This window comes from Lactuca virosa, chromosome 6 (assembly GCF_052849685.1).
Source record: "Lactuca virosa cultivar CGN04683 chromosome 6, Lactuca_virosa_CGN04683_v6, whole genome shotgun sequence".
NCBI classification, from domain to species: Eukaryota; Viridiplantae; Streptophyta; class Magnoliopsida; order Asterales; family Asteraceae; genus Lactuca; species Lactuca virosa.
Genome location: NC_136431.1, coordinates 210,057,207 through 210,073,361, shown reverse-complemented (window position 1 = coordinate 210,073,361; position 16,155 = coordinate 210,057,207).

Genomic DNA, 16,155 nt, shown 5'->3' with positions numbered 1-16,155 from the left:
GTCCGACACCTCCTCCCATACAACAGCTCAAAGGGTGGCATACCGATGCTCGAATGATGGCTGTTGTTATAGGAAAACTCAGCCAAGGGCAAGTATGTGTCCCAACTCCCTCCGAAATCTAACACACATGCCCGAAGCATGTCCTCGAGCGTCTGAATCGTCCGCTCACTCTGCCCATCTGTCTGGGGGTGGTATGCGGTACTAAAATGTAGCCTCGTACCCAACTCCTCATGAAACTTCTTCCAGAATCTGGAAGTGAAACGCACATCTCGATCTGAGACGATCGAGATCGGCACTCCATGCCGTGATACCACCTCCCTCACGTACAACTCTGCCAACCTCTCAGCGGAGGAGCTCTCACTGATAGCAAGGAAGTGAGCGCTCTTCGTCAACCTGTCCACAATCACCCAAATTGCATCGACGCCCCTCGCAGTCCTTGGCAATTTGGTGATAAAATCCATGGTAATCTGTTCCCACTTCCACTCGGGAACCTCCAACGGCTGCAACTTACCATGCGGCCTCTGGTGCTCGGCCTTAACCTTGCGACAGGTCAAGCACCTCTCAACAACCCATGCTACATCCCTCTTCATACAGGGCCACCAATAATCTCTTCTCAGGTCCAAATACATCTTAGTGGCCCCGGGATGGATTGAAAACCTCGATCGGTGTGCCTCCTCCATCAATATGGTACGTGCCCCGCCCACAAATGGCACCCAGATCCGACCCTGGAAGGTCATAAGCCTCTGCTATCGGTAACAAACTCCGATACATATTCGATAACCCGCTCTCTCTTGCGGTTCTCCGGTCTCACGGCCTCAGCCTGGGCCCCTCGGATGGTGTCCAACACCGGAGTCATCACTGTCAATCTCATACAAACGTCCCGTATCGGGGCGCTCTCCGCCCTACGACTCAGGGCATCGGCTACAACGTTAGCCTTGCCCGGGTGGTACAGGATCTCACAATCGTAATCCTTTACCACGTCCAACCATCTCCTCTGGCGCATATTCAGGTTGGGTTGATCCATCAAGTACTTCAAGCTCTTGTGGTCCGTGTATATGGTACACCGAACCCCATACAGATAGTGACGCCAGATCTTGAGGGCGAACACTACAGCCCCCAACTCCAGATCGTGGGTGGGATACCTCGTCTCGTGAGGCTTCAGCTGCCTCAATGCGTATGCTATCACATGCCCTCTCTGCATCAGCACCGCTCCCAGCCCTGATATCGATGCGTCACAATACACCACAAAGTCCTCCGTCCCCTCCGGAAGGGCTAACACTGGGGCTTCGCACAGTCTCTGGCGAAGTGTCTCGAAAGAGGCCTGCTGCTCTGGTCCCCATGAAAAAGCAACACCCTTCCGGGTCAACCTGGTGAGTGGCACGGCGATCTTGGAGAAATCCCTGATAAATCTCCGATAAAAGCCAGCCAACCCTAAGAAACTCCTGATCTCGGTGGGGGATCTCGGCACCTCCCAACTCATAACCACCTCAATCTTGGCCGGGTCGACCAATATCTCATTCTGGTTAACGAGGTGCCCTAGGAACTGGACCTCTCGTAACCAGAAATCACACTTGGAGAATTTGGCATAAAGCCTCTCCGATCTCAAAACTCCAAGTAACTCTCTCAAATGCTCCTCATGCTGCTCTCTGGATCTCGAATACACCAGTATATCATCGATGAACACGATCACCGAACGGTCCAACATCGGTCTGCATACTCTGTTCATGAGATCCATAAACGCCGCCGGTGCATTGGTGAGCCCGAAAGGCATCACCACGAACTCGTAATGCCCGTAACGAGTCCTGAACGCTGACTTCTGGATATCCTCATCTCGTACTCTCATCTGATGATATCCAGACCTCAAGTCGATCTTGGAAAACCAAGACGCTCCCTGCAACTGATCGAATAAATCATCGATCCTCGGTAAGGGGTAACGATTCTTGACCGTTAGTTTGTTCAGCTCCCGGTAATCAATGCACATCCGGTGTGAACCATCCTTTTTCTTGACAAAAAGGATCGGCGCTCCCCACGGCGAGCTACTCGGCCGTATAAACCCCTTCCCCAGCAGCTCCTGAAGCAGCGAGGATAACTCCTGCATCTCTGGTGGCGCAAGGCGATAGGGCGCCTTGGCGATAGGCGCTGCCCCCGGAACCAAATCAATACGGAACTCTACCTGCCTCTCGGGAGGCACACCCGGCAACTCCTCGGGGAAAACATCCGGGAACTCACGCACTATCGGGACCTCATCGACCGACCTCGGTCTCTCTGCATCTACTCTCGTATCCACCACATAAGCCACAAACCCACTACAGCCCTGCTGTAGACTCTGCCTCGCTCTAGCGGCCGAACAAAATGCTGAGCCAGAACGGGTACCCTCGCCGTACACCGTAAGTACTTCCCCACTGGGGTCTCGTATCGTCACCAACTGTCGCTCGCAGTCTATCACAGCTCCGAAACGGCTCAACCAATCCATGCCCACTATGACACATACGTCCCCCATAGCAATCGGGACCAGATCTATCGGAAACTCGACACCGAAGATCTCGAGTACACATCCTCGAATCACATCAGTAGCATACACCGCTCGCTCGTCAGCTATGGAAACTCGTAGAGGTCGACTCAACGCCTCACGCTGGGTACTGATGTGCTGACTAAACGCTAGTGACACAAAAGACCGACTCGCACCCGAGTCAAATAACACCAAGGCAGGTACAGAACACACAAGAAATGTACCAGCTACCACATCGGGTGCTGCGCGGACCTCCTCCGTTGTCAACTGGAAGGCTCTCCCACGAGCCTTCGGTGCCTCAGCCTTCGCCGGCCGACTCTCTGTAGCTCGAACAGCAGCAGGAGCAGATCCCTGAGAAGCTCCCTAAGCTGACCCTCGTAACTGTGGACACTCGGCCTTCCGGTGTCCGGTCTGGTTGCAGTGAAAACAGACTGCAAACCCCTTGGGGCAATCCTTGGCCATATGCCCCTCCTTGCCACATTTGTAGCAAGACCCTGCTCTGCACACTCCGTCATGACTCTTGCCGCACTTGCCACAAGTGCGGCCCCTCTGGCTCCCTGATCTCGAATCGGCAGGCTTGGCCCGCTTGGCTGCCGGCTGAGACTATGCCGGTCGCCGATCCCTCCCCTGAGACTCCGCCTCCTCCCTAGCCTGAGTCTCCAGCTCTATCTCCCTCTTCCGGGCATTTGCCTGAAGCTCGGCAAATGTCCGGTACGTCGAGTTCGCCACGAACTCTCGTATATCCCTCCTCAAAATGCTCAGATATCGGCTCATACGTGCCTGCTCGGAGGACACGTGCTCTGGGCAGAACATCGCCCGCTCATGGAACATCCTGGTGATCACTGTAACAGACTCTGTACCCTGCTTGAGGGTCAAAAACTCCTGGGCCAAACGCTCCCTCTCCACCTGGGGAACGTACTCTTCTCGGAACATAGCAGTGAACCTTTCCCAGGTCACTGCAACAAGCTCAGTAGGCGAATAGTGCGTCGTCACAAACTTCCACCAGTCCTTCGCTCCCAAGCGAAGCTGGTTCAACGCGAACCGGACTCTCAAATGCTCTGGAGATGAGCAAGTAAAGAAACACCCCTCAATGTCTGATATCCACCTCATCGCTGCAATCGGGTCCTGGGTCCCATCAAACTCCGGTGGTTTTGTGTTGCTGAACTCACGAAACAGCAACGCATCACCACCCTGCGACCTAGTCGCAGCTATAGTTGCAGTGGCCGCAGCAACCGCAGCCTCAGAAAGAGCAGCGTATCTCTCGTCAAATGTCTCTATCAGTGTGGTCTTGATAGACCCGAACATCTCTGGTATCTCTGCCCTGATGGCCGCAGCCACCTCCTCATGAATGATCCTACGGATCTCCTCATCACTAGTACCGCTGCTCTCTGGTGTGTGGCGTGTCCCAACCATGATGTCTCTGAAATACAACATAATAAATGTCAGGGACTCGCTCGAGTATACTCGCACTCGATAACTCCACCCTACTTGCTCCTTAGTACCCAATGGATTCTTACTTAGGGTGCGCACTGCTCCGGTGTCTTCAGTAGTACGGGCCCTATACTACCGTCCACACCGCATCAGCATCCACTCTAAGTCCTCCTCTGAAAACTCTATGGGTCCTCTGACCCTAACTCTGTGGACCTTCCGGTCCTAACTCTGAAAACTCTGTAACATACATAGCATATAACACATAGAAATCACATCATGCAAAAGCATACACAATACTCTGTCTCATAGCTCTAATTACCACTCTAGGTAAAGTATAGTGAAAAGACTCACCTCGGGTAACTCGGTAAAGCTCGAACTCTGTAAAATCAGGTCTAGCCTCCGCCTAATCATGTAAAATAAATACTCTCAATCAATACATCTCTCAAGGCTAGACTATTCCTCCTCTTAGTACTCTCAGAAGGGTAAAAGACCATTTTACCCCTCTCATAACTCAAAGGCCCCACTATAGACCAAACCCTAAAAGTCAACCCTCCGGGTTACGCTGCGCGTACCAGATGTGTACGCTGGGCGTACCCGGCAGTCTCTCAGAATCGGGGAACGCCACCCCGTACGCCGCGCGTATTGGGATTACGCCCGGTGTAAATCCCAGTTTCAGTCCCTTAGCTCTTGAGGTCTTAAACAGTTAAGACTCACGTCCAGCTTTTAGATCTGACCATTTTTAAGCCTCTTAATCCATAAAGTCGATGACTTTAAGCCTTTGCATGGCTGAACAAGTCACTAACACCCAAAATATACCATTTCCTAACACTAGAAAGCCCAATACTCAAGCATGATCTCATATCCACGACCAAGATGGGAACTTTATGGATCTATAACACAAATACCACTGAAATGGGACAGATCTAGGTCCATGGAGCACATTACGCTCATAAAGTCTCCACCTTTGGGACTTTTAACCCTAAAATGGTCCATGAAGCAACAAACCAAATGAAGAGGAAAGTTTTGAACTTTATACCTCCAAATGCAGCTCCTTCCTCTGTAGATCTCAGATCCAAACTTGCACTTCAAACTCTAGTCTCCACAAACTCCTCTCCTTCTTCTTCACTAGCACACCAAGGCACTTTTAGCTCCAAAATCACACACACTCACTAAGAACGATGAAAAGTTCTCTCTTAGGGTTTTACTCACTGTTATGGAGGCTGAGAAATGAGCCTTAGCATCCAATATATAGGGCACAAGTCAGAAATTAGGGTTTGCACCTGGACACATTACGCCCAGCGTAACCCTGAGTACGCCCAGCGTACTCAGGCGAGTCCGCGTCCAAAATAAGCGCATGAGTATGCGCAGCGTACTCTTGAGTACGCCCAGCGTACTCATTTGCTACCAATTCCTCTTAAGGGCTTAACTTGACACTTTGAATAAAAGAAGGGCTAAATAGTTGTACCTGAATTTATGGATGTTACACTTCATAAAGCAGGTTGAAATTCAACTAAGGAAAGTTGTTCGTAACGTAAGAAGCGACAACGGCTTGGAATTCAAAAACAAAGATTTCGAAGATTTTCTTGCTGAGAAGGGAATGACTCATAATTTTTCAGCCCCATATACTCCACAGCAGAATGGAATTGTTGAAAGAAGAAACCGATCTCTGTGCGAAGCAGCTCGCACTATGCTAAGCTTCGCTTCATTGCCTCTGTATTTCTGGGTTGATGCTATCGCTGCCGCTTGTTACACTCAGAACCGATCATATCTAAACAAGCGATTCTCTCACACTCCTTACGAGATCTTAAACAATCGCAAACCGAATGTGAAATTCTTCCATGTGTTTGGTTCCAGGTGCTTCGTCTTCAATTCTAAAGAGAAGCAAAATAAGTTCGATGCTAAGGCTGATGAAGGTATATTCCTAGGTTACTCCCTGAATTCTAAGGCATACAGAGTTCTGAACAAGCGTTCTAAGAAGATTGAAGAAACATACTATGTCACTTTTGACGATAGATATGTTAAGAAGATGAAGGCAACCGAAAGTACAACTCAGGAAATCTTTCCAAAGACTGGTCACGTAACAGCCCCAATTTCAAATCTTTTCGAGCAATACATGCTTCTTTTTGATGAGCCTCAAACGGCAATTAATTCCGAATCAACAGCGAAAGACAACAAGGTTGACAGTCTAAAGCAAATCATTGATGATGCTGCTCAAAAGATGGCTGTTGATCATCCTAAAGCAACCGAGAGGCCAGTCGAAGGCGAACCTTCAAATGACCGCCCTTCAGTCTAGGGGGAGGGTCCGAATCCACAACAAGATCAAGGTCCTTCATTCCAGGGGGAGAATTCAACGTCACAATCATTTGGCTCAACCGAAAGTCCAAACGAAAGGGAGCATTCTGATCCAGAATTCGTGTCATCATTCGAGGGGGAGAGTACACATGTCAATGATGATACTTTATCAGAATTGGAAGAAGAAATCAATGCAGAATTGGATCCCTCTTGTGATCCAAATTATCCTCCACTTATTAAATGGACCAAAGATCATCCTCAGAGTCAAATTATTGGATAATCTTCAGAAACGGTGTTAACTCGATCACAGATCAAAGCGAAACAAGTTGCACTCTTTTCTCAAGTAGAGTTTTGCATGTTCAACTCCTTTGTTTCCAAAGTTGAACCGAAGACCGTTAGCTCAGCACTTGATCATTCTGACTGGGTTCAAGCCATGCAAGATGAGTTGAATGAGTTTGAAAGAAACAAAGTATGGCGTCTTATTCCAACTCCAAAGGATGCTTCGGTTGTCGGTCTCAAATGTGTATTCAGAAATAAGATGGATAAGGAGGGGAACGTGATTCGCAACAAAGCTCGTTTAGTGGTGAAAGGCTACTGTCAAGAAGAAGGTATCGATTATGAAGAGACTTTCGCTCCAGTTGCTAGATTAGAGTATGTTCGTATCTTTCTTGCCTATGTTGCACACAAAAACTTTGAAGTCTATCAGATGGACGTCAAGTGTGCCTTTCTCAACGGTGAACTTGAAGAAACTGTGTACGTTGAACAACCGCCGGGCTTCGTGAACGAAAAGTATCCAGGTCACTGCTACATACTTGACAAAGCGGTATATGGCTTAAAGCAGGCTCCTAGAGCATGGTATGAAACTCTCACTCGGTTCTTAAAAATGTCTAGATTCAAACAAGGCTCGGTTGACCCAACCTTCTTTCGAAAGAGAGAGGGTAACCACCTTATGATAGTCCAAAGTTATGTTGATGACATCATCTTCGGCTCCACGAATCCCAGCTTAACAGCTGAATTCAGGAAGTTGATGGAAACTAAATTTGAGATGAGTTCGATGGGTCCAATTAACTTTTTCCTTGGCTTAAACATTAGACAGGGACCCGAAGGCATCTTTATTAACCAGGAGGCATACACCAAGACACTGCTTGCTAAGTTTGGAATGATGGGAGACTCCAGAGTTAAAGTTCCAATGGCTTTTGGGACAAAGCTTACACCTTCATTGGAGAAGCCAGCCGCTGACATGACGCTTTATCGACAAATGATTGGCTCACTGATGTATCTCACGGCCAGCAGACCTGACATCATGTTCTCAGTTTGCTATTGTGCCAGATTTCAAGCTAACCCACGCGAACCTCATTTGCAAGCTGTGAAAAATATCTTTCGATATCTGAAGCGAACCTCCTCTCTCGGTCTTTGGTATCCGGCCAATTCAGGATTCTTTGTTCAAGCGTTCTCAGACGCTGACTTGGGCGGATGTGGATTAGATCGTAAAAGCACCACAGGAGGATGCCAATTTCTAGACGGTAAATTGGTTAGCTGGCAATCGAAGAAACAAACATGTGTTTCTCTTTCCACGGCTGAAGCTGAATACATCGCTGCTGCCTCATGCACATCTCAGGTGATATGGATACAGAGTCAGCTTAGAGATTACGGGCTAAATATGAAGAAAATCCCACTATATTGCGACTCTGAAAGTGTAATTAGGATCTGTCACAACCCAGTGCAACACTCCAAGACTAAACATATCGCACTGAGGTATCACTTCATTAAAGATCACGTGGAAGATGGCAACGTCGAAATTCACTTTGTAAGGACAACTGATCAACTGGCAGATATATTCACTAAGGCTCTTCCTGAAGCAAGTTTCAACAAGATTTTGCAAGGCCTAGGCATGATGGAATCGGAGTCAGTACCAAAATCGCCTTCGCTTCAATAAAGGTAAGAGGCGAAATAGAGTGAACCGAAATGAACCGAGCGTTCGGTCTATTTCGGGTTCGGGTCGACCATGAACCGAAATGAACCGAGCGTTCGGTCTATTTCGGGTTCGGTCCATCTGAACTCGTTTGCTTCTTCTCATATCAAGGCGTTTTGTTTGTATTCTTTTGTATACTATTTTTTTTAAAAAAAATTCCAAAAATATTTTATCTTTCTGTTTTTATTTCTTTTCAGAAACCTTCCAAAAATTCAAAAATATTTATGTTTCTTTGTTTGTTGGTTTGTGTGGTGTGTTTCTTTGTTCTTATTAGGTAATAAGAGAACCAGTAAATCAGAATATGGAACTAAGGCAGGTATATTTCTTTACTTCAGTACTAGTTAAGTGTCCGTAGAAGCATGCTGATGTATGTTGACCAAAGCCTCGAACGATTCTGAGTAAAGCCTTAATGACTTGATAAATACAAATCTTGTCTCACCAATCAGGCTATAACATTTACTCTAATCATGAGCTGCCATACTCCTCTCAAATTGAGTTAAGAGGTTTTCTGCTTTGTCAATCAGTTCTAGCAGAGGCACTTTCGTTTCTTTTACCCACCTTATTTTTCTCCATCACTGATTCGTTTCACATTTTGTAACCCTTGAGACTCTCAGCCATAACCACTGAGGTTTATGGTTATACCAATTCTGTGTTGATGATCTTAAGTTCGTTCACCACGACTTAAGTAAAACCCAAAATCCAACTCCCTTACTGAATTGACGGCGAATACTTTAACGTTTGATTTATATTATGCACTTCTATGAAATCTCAATTTTCGTTTTGCGCGATCCTAATGAAAGTGCTTATTACCAAAGCTTTTCTTCCAAATGGATCTATGTTTTAATTTTTTTTTTCTTCCAATTACGATTTCAACAAGTCACTGAATATGTTCCCTACCAACTTGTTCAATAGATTACATTGATCTAACAAGTACTTCATTCAGTTTCGGTCTTATATCAAGTCTCGAATTCATGAATTGAAGCGAAAGCCACCTGTTATGAGCCTTAGATTTAAAAGATGCCTTTCAATACTTCTTAACAAGTATTTGATCGTTATTTAATGGGAAGCCATACAAGCACTTTAAGGTCTCTCTTGACTTTGAAGGAAGAGATTCGTGCCCAGAATCAGTTGCTTTATGTTTTTTTAAGACATCACAAATTATCTTGCACAAGTCGCTTTATTTCTTTATCTTTTACACTCTATGCACGAATTTTTTTTCCAAAAACTAGTTCTATTAATGGTGCTTCAATGATCGATAAACTTAAAAAGCGATGACGATTCATGTGAAATATGGGGTGACGATTGGGATAGAGTTAAGGCTGACTCAGCATTTCTCCAACCGTTAAGATAATTTGCAAAAGTGCTTTTTATGGAATGTCGTGTACAAAGGAAACGCCCTTTCTCTTTCATGCGTCATCACTGGGTATGACTACTGTTCATCCGTCCAATCAGGCGCCAGTTCAAATAACTCCAAGATATCAGCCGGATTTTTCTCTCTCCTACTTGTACGTATAAAAGGATTTGGCACGCTGCTCTTTACCCTTTTATCACTTTCAAAACTCTCGAAGAACAAAGGCGATTCATCTTACTGTTCATCTTCTTCTCCAAGTTTCTACAATGGCAGAATCTTCTTCAGTTCAAGATACCTCTGTTCACCCAACCCTTCTCACTATCAAACCTCAACAAAACATGATCATCGATCTCACACCCTTTGTCTATGAACCCTACATGATGTATGTTGTTGAGTGTCTTAAATACTCGCCTTTAGTCGACGCTCTGTCAAGAGTCGAAGTTGTTCCCATGGCCTGCCTCTCACTAATCTACTCCACTGCTTACTACGACAAAGTCGCTGAAAGGATTCACTTTGAACTCCACAATGAGAAGTCCTCCATCTCCAAGAACCGCTTCTGTGCCCTAATTGGTCTCTCTCAAGAATCAACCAAAGTAAACCCTGAATCGATCACTACTGGTCAGTTGTTCTCCATGTTTTATCAAATAGGGTACACTGAAACCCTAACCACCATCACCAAGTTCAAGAAGTCTTGCCTTCCTCCTCCATGGAATGGCTTATTCACTCTACTGTTCAAAGGACTCTCTGAGCGCAGCGCCGGCTCAGATGGAGCAAGCAAGTCCTTTATGACTGTGCTTTACGGTCTATATCACGGGATTGATCTGGACTATGGTACAATCATCTGGCAACAACTGATTCAAAGCTTGAGTTCTTCCTCAAGACACTCCGAAATCTCGTGTGGACGGTACTGGTCAATCATCACCAAGTGGGTAATGGATCGCCTTCACGTTCCAATCATGGCAGACTCTCTTCTCTCCTCTATTGCTACTTTTCACACAACGAAGACAATTGTCACGGATCCCACCAAGTATTCTTTCACTGGATCCATCCCTGACACCATGCTTGCTTGTCTGCTTGATGCAAGTAAACTTCTGCAACAATACAGGGAGTTTCCTTCTTCGGGTCCACGGGAACTAACCCTAGCCATGGTTCGATCCATTGAAGAAGCTGACAAGCCAGCCAAGAGGGGAAAGAAAGCTGCGACTCAGAAGGAGACGAAGGTTGCTAAAACAACCAAGGGGCAAACCCCTACGAAGCGAAGGTCAGACAAGGCCGCTCTGTCCCAGCCTGAACCCAAGAAGCAGAAAAAGCCCGCTCGGAGACTCATACTCCAATCTTCAAGTGATTCAGACTCAGAGTATGTCCCTCCCAAACACACATCTGCTCCTCCTTCAGAATCTGAAAGCGAAAGCTCTGACGAGGAGGCTTCGGGTCGTGGTAATACCCCGCCTCGCTCTCCTACCCCCGAAATTCCAGTTCGCTCCCTCCCTCCTTCTCCTCCACCCGTTTCTGTCCCAGTATCCATACCTCCTATATTTCCCATCTCTACATCTCAACCATCTAACACTACTCCCATCCCTAATCCAATCTTTACCAACACTACCACTACCACCACTACTACACAGGCTCATTCTTCAGCTCCTATCCCACTTGTTACCACTGAACCTCCTGTCACAACCAAACCCTTATCACCTACCCCATCTACTGACACCACCCCTGTTCTTGGAGGTGAGGACTTGGAATTTGATTCCACCTATTTCAGTCCTTACCGTGTCCAGAGTGATGAAGATGAAGATGCACCTGTAACAAAGCGTCATCTCAAAGCAGTCAATGATAAACTTGATCAACTTATTTCCTCTTCTTCCTCTGGGGCTTATTCAGATGCTTCTCTCAAAGCATTATTTTCTTCTGTTGTAAAAGAACATGGCGCATCCCTTTCTGCTGCAGCCAAGGCTATCGACGCCTCCACTTCCCAGTGTCAAAAGGCCTCGCTCGCAGTCGAGTCCTCCTCTAACGAATGCAGAGAGGCGACCGCAAAAGTCGAAAAACTAATTTCCGAGGCTAACCTATTTCTAGATTCATTGCAGGCTGTTGCTCAAAAGAATGCTAAGACAGTAAATCATTCGGTTGCAAATCTTCAGCGTTCTCTAGCAACCGAACGAGCTAATCTTGAAGTTGCCCGAAAAGCCATTGAAGCTGCAAATGTCAATCTGCATGATAAAGTCAATGATCGCTTAACTCAACTGGAGGCAGAATTGGCAGTTGAAAATCGAGTCATGGATGAACTCGACAAGCGAACCTCTCAACTGAAAATCCAGAATCTCAAACTTCGCACTGCAACAGCTGAACTCAATGACTTGAAGTCTGAGAGGGAAGTTATCCGAGGCTCAGCTGCTGATGTTCACTCCATCTTACTTCACCTCCTTGAAGCCCATGATCCTATCATCACCATCACCACTCGCAGACATTTGGCTGATAAACTTCGACCTGCACTGGCCATTCTTAGTCGTATTGAGGGTGTTCTGGTGCCTGGTGTCCAACCGAAACAAGGGGGAGAGAAGAAGAAGGTTAATGAAGCTTCGGTCAGTGATAGATGCAAGAAGAAGAAGAAGAAAATTTGTGAAGATGATGATACTGGTGATGATATTGAAGATATTTTTAAACCAGATCCCTCTAATCCTTTTCAGAAAACAAAGGCATCTGATAAGGAACTTGAAGGAAAAACTGATGAAGGAATCGATAGAGCTTGAAAAAGAGCTTAAAGAAAAAGAGCTCCTGGAAAAGAAGAAGTCCATTTTTCCTGTGTGGACTCTTGATTCGCTTCAAAAGTGTGCTATCGATGAACCTTGTACACTGTGGCTTGAGCCTGTGATGTCGTTTGGGCTTGAAAACTCCAAGGATGCACAGTTTGACATGCCGATCACGCGAAAGGCATTCATCTTTCACTGCTTTAACTCAACTGTTTCTATTTCCTCTCCAGACCCGAAGGTTGATCGGGATCTTTTGGAGTTCTATCTGGAGTTTGCTCAGCCACACCACCTGACATGGAGCTTACAGAAGATTACTACTGTCAAGGTTCTGAAGCCTTACTCAGCAGGGAAGTTTGTCAATGTGAAATTCAAAGTGACTCGAGGCTCTGAAGGCTCGGTTCATAACTTCACCCTTGCTGATCTACCGAACCTCAATCCCCACGACTGGATACTTCTCAACAACATCCTGATGTCAAATCCACAGGAGTACCAGCCGATCATTGACCATATCAAGCGAATGCTTGTATGCTACATTCACGAAGTGGCGAAAATGGACCAAGAGATCGCCGTTGCCATTCACAAGCGTCCAACGATCAAACCTTCCGGCAGAATGGGGGATGTGAATGTTATGGTCAAGGGTAGAATCGACCCACGGTCTCACACAGTAATGTTTGTCAGAGACGAAAAGCAAAAATGTATCTTCGCTCTGTGTGATAAGCACTTATTCTCAACTGCTTGCTTGGAACATATCTTGGAGATTATCCACAAGTGCAATCAGAATTCTACAGCCGATAAGAAGCTGTTTACTGATATGCTACGATGGTACATTCAGTTTCGGCAAACACTTCTTGCAGTCATCCCTCGGCTGTTCAAGGTTGTCAAGACTGTGAAGCCTACTCAAAGAAATTGATCTCTCGCCTCATTCGACGAAAGGGGGAGATTGTTGGGCTTATAGTGTTGCGTCATGGGCTCGGTCCTTAGCCCAATTTTGATTGCCGGTTTGGGCCTATCCAACCGTGCATGTTTTCTCTAGGGTTTAGTATTTAAGCTGCATGCATGCAGTCTTTGCAAAGACACGCTTTGCTTTTTATTATTTTTGAGTATTGTAAACCCTAGCTCGCCTCTACAGTGGAAGTTCTTCATAGAGCTCTGCTGAGGCGTGACTATATTTGAATCATAAGCATATTGTTGATTCTGTTATTGTGTTTGTTTTGTTTGATCTTTATCTTTTACTTGTGAAAGATCTAATCGATCTGAGATTAATTCTCATCACATATATAGGGGGTGTTTACGGTTGAAGGGGTATTGGGGTTTAGTGTTTACTGTCTACAAATGGACTTGAAATGGGGATTACAGCCCAATAAGAGGGGTTCACGGTCATAAAGTAACCATGAACACCCTTTGGTTCCAAGTCCCAAACCATGAACTCCATGTTGGAGTGACTTTTGGACCGTGAACTACTTTCGAATTAAATCCCCAAGCCGTGAACACCCTTGATGCTTTGAATTTGGACTGTGAACACTCCTTTGGAGTGGATTAATGGCCGTGAACCTCATTTTTCCTTGGATTTTTGGCCGTGAACTCTTCCTTTCTAGAACCCCTTGGCCGTAAACACACCTATGGTGTGTTATTTATGGTTTAAACCCTCATCTTTTGCCAATTGTTAGATTATACCTTCCTAATTTAGCTTAGGTTTCAATCCCTACTTCTTTGTTAACTCTTTAAACAAGCCCTAAGGCTATAAAGGTCACCATGAAATAAGAATTGTATTGTGGTTTACACTAGTACTTGGTTAGGGTTTAGACCATGCTAGGTCTAAAATTTGGAGTTGTGACATGCTGTGAGAGGTCTAGTAGGAGGTAATGAGATGTATGATTGGTAATTGCTTGTTTTATGTGCCTACTTGATCATTGATTGTTTATATGTCGAAATATGGTGGCGGATGAGGTTGAGATAGTCATGATGTGTGCTGAAGGCCAAGATACCAGGTGCGGTCTGACTGTAAGTCGTACGCATGGAGGCTCTGGAAGATCATTTGGGTTGAGGCGGCAGGCCAACATACCCAGGGCAATCCAGTCCGATGAGTGTGGGTCCAGTATGCATGCTTGTATATGTTTTGTTGTGTGCGGTATTTTGGGGGAACTCACTAAGCTTTGTGCTTACCCAGCTGTTCATGTTTTCAGGTTCTATCAGTGACCGTGGGAAGGCGAAGGCGTAACTATACACAATCATCAACAACATTGAGGATTCCACTTTTATTATAATACTCGGATTTTCGATAAATATAATTTGGAATAAATGGTTTTCTTAAAATGGATTTATAATTGGGAAGTTTTGCCTTTATAAAAATGAAAATTTTTTGTTTTGAAAATGGGACGCTACACCTGTGGTGCTAAGTTCAACACTGGTGAAATGGTCCAACACATCAAAACTCATATATTGAGTATCATAGAGCTCCCGCCATGCATCATAGATGAGTTCATCAAGATCTAGCGTGCGTGTTACATAGGGTTTGATGTTTGTTATTCCCAAGGGTTTTTCACGAGTTTCTTTATACGGCGGCTAGGTTTATTGTCGACATAGAGAGAACATTGGAGAGGAAGAATCGAGCCGGAGAGAGAGAGAGAGAATGGGAGAGAGATAGAGAGAGAGAGAGAGAGAGAGAGAGAGAGAGAGAGAAAGAAAGAAGAATAAGAAGAAGAAAAAATTAGGAGAATCAATTATAACTTTAATATTATAAAATCGGACATATTTTCCATAATCGTTATGTTTCTCATTCCTAAAACATTGGGAAATTTTAAAAAAATCCCTACATTTTGGCTCTACTTACAAAAAAGCTACCCCTATTTATTTATTTATTTATATATTATTATTTTTTTACAATTTAATCATTAAAATCGGTAAACACTTGCAAAATAACATTTGTAACCGGTTAGAGTCGGTACTAAGGGTTAAATTTCAAAAAAATGGATGACTTTTTTGTTAATAAGATTAAAGCTTAAGGAATTTTTTGGATATTTTTTGTTTTATATATATTAAATTTATTTGAAGAATACTTATATTTATTTATTAAAAAATTCAAAATAAAGATAATTTGTTTATTAAAAAACACGATAATGATCATTTATATATCATGTTTAGAATTTTTTGTGATTCTCTTTAATAAATATCATTACTACAATCATAAGTTATATCCTATATAACTTAAGAAGACTTTGTAGATTTGTTGCAAAAAGTGTATTTTTAGGCCGAATGCTACTTCATGATTTAAATTATAAGTCTTGGGGGTAAAACGTTTACCATAAAACTACAACTTACCGAAGATGCTTTCATAATTGAACTAAACCTTAGAAAATAAAGGTTTATCGGAAGTTGTTATTCCTAAATAGAGTTCCATTATACACACTATGTGTCCTAGAAGCGCACTTCTTACGACAAATCAACAAAAAATTGTTTTTATGTTCATTAATGCCTCATATTTGTCATATTTTTTCATTTTAACATTTTCTTAGGTTTTGCACTCTCTTAGTCGGTCATCATTTCCATAAAAGCCCTCATATGTACACATCATCATCACCACACTCTGTCAATCACCACAACCCTTTGCCACCAACAACACCATCCTCACCTCAAAACACTAGTAGCCCCATCAACATCATCACTGACCCACCTTCTGCATTCTTCATCTCCGATCCACCATCATCACCATCATCTACCTACTGTTTTTTCTCTTCACAACCTGATAAAAAGCCTAAAATGAAAAAGCTCTCCTAAATGTGAGGCATTAATGAACACAAATTTTAACTTAAGACATAACCACACATTTCATGTAAGTATGAGAGTTTTTACG